A 7,500-nucleotide genomic window follows, 5' to 3' on the forward strand; every position below is an offset into this window, starting at 1 on the left:
CAATAACGTAATCCCAGAGGTTTAAACAAAATATAGTCTAGTATTTCGTAAAAAAATAAATTCTGAGTATTAATTTAGTTCCGTTTTCATAGAGAACTGAAATAGTACGAGCCTCCGAAATTTCTTTCCAGCTCATTTCATGTCGGCAAAAATGTTGTTAAGAAAACCTCTGTGTATTAAATTTTTACTATGATTTTGTTAAGCTCGTGGCTGATTTTGCCCTGTTGACTTGAAACGACATTTTTTATTGCAAAGCTATGACACTATACAATCATGCATTCATAACTGTTGGTGGTTTCTCTGTTGGCAAGAGATTTAGTGTTGAATATCAGTTGGCACCATAAACTTTAACTCCAAGTTAGATCATGTGCAAAATGTCTTCGGGTTTATGGAAATTTTTACAGAATTTGGCTAAACGTCTGATGAATATGGCACTCTTCTGGAAAAATTGGCATTTGATTAGTTTAAATTGATAGAAATTCCATGAGTCGAGTGTGCAGCAATGTTTAGCACCTGCCAGGAAACAGGTTTGAGGTAATTGTTTATATTATACTGTTGATAACAGTTTTAAGTGCGGAAAACAGATTTAAAATTAAGTAGTATGGTTCATGTGTTTATAAATGTTTTATCTAGATCCCATTCTATGCAGTACTAGTTATTATCTAGTAAAGTAATAGCAGTTTTATTTTGTGGTAATTTTATACTTGTAGCAATACATTAACTATACTACACAAAATAGCCTACCAAATACTGTCAGATTTTCACATCAGTTTACATAAAGTATCATACAGTGTTTGTTGTTTGTATTTATTACAGCATATCCTAAATAACTGATCTATAAAGTTTCTTTTTATATTTATTTTATGTCTATGTACAATCTATTTAGATAATGTTTACACAGTTAGGACTTTCCAATAAATCAAAAAGAAACCAAAACTAAAATTCATAATATATATTTAACTTAATTTTCACATGTTGGTCATTTATTTATTTTTTAATACTGTTAATACTTCTCCTTTAAAAACACATCACCGTGTGTAGACAAACTGAGTTCTTCAGTTTCCCTGACATTGCAGTGAGTGCATTGTTCATATGCATGTCAACCTGACAAAAAAAAAAAAAAAATGGAGGTCTCTCAAAAGTCCCCGTGGTCATTTTAATGTGTGCTTTCACTTTAGCAAATCAATTTGAACAAACGCAGATAATGTAATCAATCTTCAGGAGTCTGACAGATTTTTTTCAGACTTTGCTTGAACTTCAGCACAAAATAGATTGAATAATTGAAACATCAGGAATCAAACAAAAAATGTGAAAATAAATAAATTACATAAATTCAAATAATAACAATGTGCAGTAAAAAAAAAAGAAAAAAAGAAAGAAATAACACGTTTAGCATTTTCCTATCGCAAACACAACCGTATTCTGGTAGTGTTTGTGTTGCATAGGCTTTTACAGGGTAAATTATTGTGATATCCCGATTGCAACAGAGAAATACTAGGAAATGTCTCTAGACTGATGGCATTTCATGCAGTTCAGCCTTAATTCAATTCATCTTTATTTCTGTACCACATTTACAATGTAGTTTTTGTCAAAGCAGCTTAACGTAGAAGATTCTAGCCTTTAACTTTAAAAAAAGTGTGCAAAATAACCTGTTTTGTCATCACTAGACATTACGCTACAGAATCATTCAAATACTAGCTGACGTTTACGCTGCAGATGTGAAGGAATGGCGGAATAAAGTATTTTGTCATACAAAAGGATTTTGAGACTCCTTTGATTTTCGTTTATTTGTGATTTAGTCCCAAACTATGAAGGTAATTCAGTTGCAAAACTCGAGAGCTTGCAAATCTGAATGTGAGAATTTGTAATAATAATATTTCAATGTGTTGGCTGAAATGTATACTCGCAGCTCTGATGTGAACAGCTGAATCTCTCGATTTGCACACACACAGACAATAATCTACACACTTGTGTTTTAAATTTGAAGTTGCAGATGTGACAGACAGAGATGTGCACATCAAATTTGTTTGCATTTTTGCTGTACAACCAAAAGTCGGCAATCACAACCTCTCAGATTCATAAGTTCAACTACAAATGTCTCATGGCTCTGACTTTTGCTACTCATCTTGCGCGATCTTTGTAGCAGAACTCATTTGTGCACTTGTAGATGAAGAGGCGCAAGCAGTGCGGGGCAGGGCAAGAGTAAAGCTGTTTTATTAGCCGATGCCTGACCAATGAACAGTGCTTGCAGCATTGATTATTATTGACTATTATTAACTATTATTATAATTATTTTATTGTTTATTTATTCAAAAAATTTTTTTTACTAATTTCTGAAAAGATTTTTGTTTAATATCATAAATTTTTATGCTAGAGTCAAGTTGGCCTGTTAATGAGATGGGACGTTTTTTTTTTGTCAGCACACAGGACACAGGGCAGCTTGGACTACGTTGGAGGTGTCTAGCAATCAGTGGGTAAGTTGTTGTTTTGAAAAATTATCTATATGTTCAATGCTGTTAGCTAAGCTAAGGACTTTGCTAGGTGGTTCTGTAGTTTCTATAAAAAACAGTTAAATATAGTTATGTAAGAGCTGCTTTCAGTGCTGCTTTTGTTGACGATAGGTTCAAAAGGTACGTTAAGGTTAGGTTTTTATTTGGTAGCACCTGTGCTCCCAGCTTTAAATATTTCGGAGCACCAGAAAAAATATAGGAGCACCCACCAAAATGAATGAGCACCATTGCAAACTATATTTTAAGGGATTTATTGTATTTTAAAACGACATCAATTAGGACTAACAAAAAACAGAAAAAACTATCTAACTAATGCTGTGATGACTTAATATTTGTGCAAAAATCCAAAAATGTATGTCTAATAGTTATAGAACATTAATGATGATGAAAATGACAATAATACTAACAATGAATTACATTTTTCATCATCATGCTGCCTTGAATGTGCTTGAGTGCGAGTTATCTGCTGTATAAGTCTGTTATTTTATGAGCAATAAATTTATGGTTTGCATCAAGCACAAATGAAGCATTGCAGTAAGAAATGTTTATTTTGCACTATTGTTTTTATATGCATTTCAATAAAATAAATAATATTTCTGCTACAAAACAAATGAAAGATTAAAGTAAATCATTCAATGGAAGCTGCAAAACTCATCTGTAACTCAATAGCAAAATAGTATACATCTCAAGAAAGAACTGACAAAAGAAAGTAAGAAAAGTCCCACTTCTATCACTCTTTAAAAGTTTTGGTTTCAGTTTGTGTCATTTTTAAATGCTCAGTCTCGTTATGAGCTGATCTTCATTTTTCTGTATAAGTGGAAAAGCAGGCGAGTCAGCCGACCCAATATATGAGCAGGCAGAGCAGGATTCTCGCGATGACCACCAGCGCATTACCACTCTTTGTTATAAGCCGCAGTTTCAATGTAAACTTAGTAAAGGCGAGCTTCTTTGGCGATGATATGTACAGTAAAGGGGCGTTGCAAGGGTCAAAAGGGATAAGAGGCTTAGCCCCGACGTCCTCCCCCACATTTAATAATAAATAAAGGGTTTTTTGTGACTTGTAACACCAAAAATAAAACATTGATAAATTAACCCACTTTTCATTTACTAGTCTGTTATAAGCCATATCATACCTACTGAAGCCTCTCCCGATTTGCAATTTCTGTTTGTTTTTTTGAAAATGTAAATTTCTGCATGTCTTTAAATCTGAAAATATGATTTCATTCGTCTGAAAATATGATTTCATTCGTTGAGCAGAAATTCCATATATGCCACACAAAAGTAGTAGAACATTCCAGGAAATCCCTAATATGGATGAAGGCATCCAGCTATTGCAGTAGAAAATAAGATCTGAATACACAAAAAGGCTTTAACTGATCATTTTACTCGACTGTGACAATAAATGGTTTTTACAATTGAAGTCAGAATTATTAGCCCCCCTTTGAATTTTATTTTCTTTTTTGAATATTTCCCAAATGATGTTGAACAGAGCAAGGAAATTTTCACAGTATGTCTGATAATATTTTTCTTCTGAAGAAAGTCTATTTATTTTATTTTGGCTAGAATAAATGTTTAAAAAACATTTTAGGGTATAATTATTAGCCCCTTTAAGCTATATTTTTTCCTATAGTCTACAGAACATACCATTGTCATACAATGACTTGCCTAATTACCTACCCTGCCTTTAAATGTCACTTAAAGCTGTATAGAAGTGTCTTAAAAATGTCTAGTCAAATATTTTTTTACTGTCATCATGGCAAAGATAAAATAAATCAATTATTAGAGATGAGCTATTATGTTTAGAAATGTGTTGAAGAAATCTTCTCTATGCTAAACAGAAATTGGGGAAAAATTTACAGGGTGCTAATTTTGACTTCAACTGTATGTGTTCTTCCAGCCATTTTATGTATTTTCATAAGAAAGTTGATTTATAATCCCTTGTTAACTGACATAGCATGTTTCAGTAGAATGCAGCTATAAAAAATAATAAACTAGATGCATGAACTCACTGTGATTTAACTATTACAGAAACTATTAACTATTATATCTCGATAAATATGCCTAGATATTTATATCATATCTAGAAAGCTAGTACAATTTACATTTTTCAGACTAATATGCATGTATTTACGTTGTTATGATGCACATTTTATCGATTACAGTTATTTTATTTCACTAAAACTACACACATTTTATACTGTGGAAACAAATATTAGGCTTCATCAGTAGTTAGAACTATTCAGTTTTGCGAAAGAGTTGTATTATTAACTCATCAGCTTCAGCTCCTCAAAATAAGGAATGAATGAAGTGCAGTGGCTGGATTTTTTTAACACCATGTGACAACAGTGCCACTCCCACCTGCCGGTAGAAACAGGTACTGCTGAACAGCTGACGAGTGGAATGTTTTTGATGTATGTAGTAATTTTCAGTACTTGTATAACAAAATAAATGTTATACAACATATTTTTATTTAAGTGCAACACATTCCAAAAGATTAGGGGCTTTTGACAATACATCAGGGGCTTAAGCCCTCAAATCCCCCCATTGCAATGCCACTGGTACAGTATTAGATTTTAGCGGATATGTGCGCTGAACACGCAGTAATTGCAATGCATTGAGATTTGGGCACCACGGAAAACACTCGATTGATCAGTATTCACTACATGTAATTACTGCTCTCATCTGCGCCTCATCTTTAGGTGGGGTTTGCAAAACTTTTCACTCTTCAGCCGTTTGCATTTGCCACGGTTATTAAAGCTCTCTCTAGGGTTGTGACGATGAGGAAATTTCCCCACCGTTTAATCGACATGTGACAACACCGGTAATACCGGTATCACCGTGGGAGTGGGCGTTTCTTCTTTTCCTCTTTTTTTCTGCTTCTAAATAGCTTATAAATGCATGCGTATAATACTTTCACTTTCAGTTTTCCGGGAGTTGCCAATTCGGCGTCAATTGTTTGAATGAACGAAAAGGAAACTACAAAAAAAAAATCACTATTATTAAACAACACATAACTTTTATTAACATAACGAATAAAACACAACAATGCTACAGGCTGAAAAAAACTGTGGAAGTTGGAACCATACAAATAACAACCACAAACGCCTATATTACATATTAACAGCTTAGTCCTTATGTGAACAATCCATTTATAAAATCTAAAAAAAAAATCTATAAAATACAATCTATAGGCTATTGAAGAATAAACCGAATGTGAAATATGATCCTTGCATGATTGAACACAACTAAACAAGCCGGCACTCATTTTATATATAAACTATAAATAAAAAAATAATATTGAAAATGTTAAGAAATGCAACATTATGTAAAAAAAATGTAAAGACTACAGGCTAAATAAAAGCGCCTAAGCTAAACATCACCGCACATGTGTCAGTTTACAGCTTCAAGTTCAGACAGCATATACACATCACACAATCTCGATAAACAACATGTAAATGTATAAATATTTCGATATTGTTATGGAATATTTATAACTATATGATCTTGCTTTTTGGTTATATCGATACCAGCTTTGATCTCTCTAACAAGCGGCAGTTACAGGCGCTGCATAGGGCGTCTCAAACTGTCAGTAACGGAATACACACAGCACTGGCAAGAGGTTTTATTTTTAGTTTTATTTGTTGCAGATTTGCGTGTTGTTCCTTTTTAAAAATACCTTTTATTTTTAAAATCTCTCAAGTTAATGTTGTCTATCGAGAAACATAATCTCCCTCAGATTGGAGTTCGGTGCGCAGTAAGATGGACCAACACCGCCCTGTTAACACACTGCATACGAATTACATGTTTTAAATGACAGCGAGACATGCTACATTTAGTTTTTATTGTAAAATATAGATTATAACCCAGTGCACAGTAAAATAATACTTTTTTAATGGTTTGCCTATTGACGACGTATAGGCTAACCGTTAAACTTAAATAGACTGAGCATATTTTTTATTAATATTAAAACACATTACAACAAACTAGACACCCTTTGATTTTTTTTTTTCGTTTAAGTATATTTTTATCAAACAAAAAATGCAATGATTAGTTTATTTTGGTTTTCATTTTATTAGAAATAATATAATTTAAAGGCTACACAACTCCTCCATGGCTCCAACTGCGATATCCTAGATAGACTTTCTGGCTCAAAGACATTTATGCCTGTTTATTTCAGCGCTGTATTTTGACAGATTTCGCAAAGGCTTCAGCTATTCTACCTGTCAGCTGGTACCAGCCTCAGTTTTGCGACTTGTCTTGTTAGGCGTCTGTGTCTGGATGACAGCGAGAGAGAGAGAGAGAGAGAGAGAGAGAGAGAGATGAGATGAGATGAGACCTCAGATTTGATGTGTGGCCGCACATCTCAGTTACTTTATTGCAATTTTTAATATTGGCTCATCTAAATTAACTTTTCATTTATTAAAAGCCGAAATATTGCCAGACAGAAGAAGTAACTTTCGGTTTTTAAAGAGCGTGCCCTGATAAAAGACGCGCGCACACACAGGTTAGCCTACAGTCTTGTCGGCCTATTCTTTATTGATTTTTTTAACATTAAACGCATAATAATCAATTGCAAAAAAGAACAGCTGAACTTCGGAAAAAGTGCTCACGGCTGTTGCCGCGATAATTGCTTTGTTTCTCTGCAGCTGGCTTATTAATGGCGCGGCATTGCTAAATCACTCTTGTTTTAATAAAAAAAAAGATAATTTATTATTAAACATTGTTAGATGATGGTCGCGTGATTTTTAAAATGAGAGTATGCGTTGCGTATTTATGGCTATTGATCTTATACCCGCGACCCACACATACTTGAACATCAAGTATAGGTGTGTTGAAAATGAGTGTATAAATTAGTTGTGTTTCCTCCAACTGCTGCCACCTTTGTCAGACAAAGTTTGCAGATTACCTCATTACCGTCTTCAGGTTCTCTTTTTGCATTTGGTTTGAAACCAAAATATAGCCAAACAGGCGCTTTTGCATTGCGTTTTGA

General features: G+C 33.5%; 1 protein-coding gene across 1 annotated transcript in view; it reads left to right on the plus strand.

The window, feature by feature from the left end:
* The window catches only part of rraga (Ras-related GTP binding A), a 143,651-nt gene that overhangs the window by 294 nt on the left and 135,857 nt on the right, over positions 1–7,500 (plus strand). Inside the window, exon 2 of the mRNA XM_073921199.1 lies at positions 2,421–2,474. The gene's annotated coding sequence lies outside the window, so the exon portion shown is untranslated. The remainder of the gene's footprint in view (positions 1–2,420; positions 2,475–7,500) is intronic.

The sequence above is a fragment of the Danio rerio genome, chromosome 14, assembly GCF_049306965.1.
Source record: "Danio rerio strain Tuebingen ecotype United States chromosome 14, GRCz12tu, whole genome shotgun sequence".
NCBI lineage: Eukaryota > Metazoa > Chordata > Actinopteri > Cypriniformes > Danionidae > Danio > Danio rerio.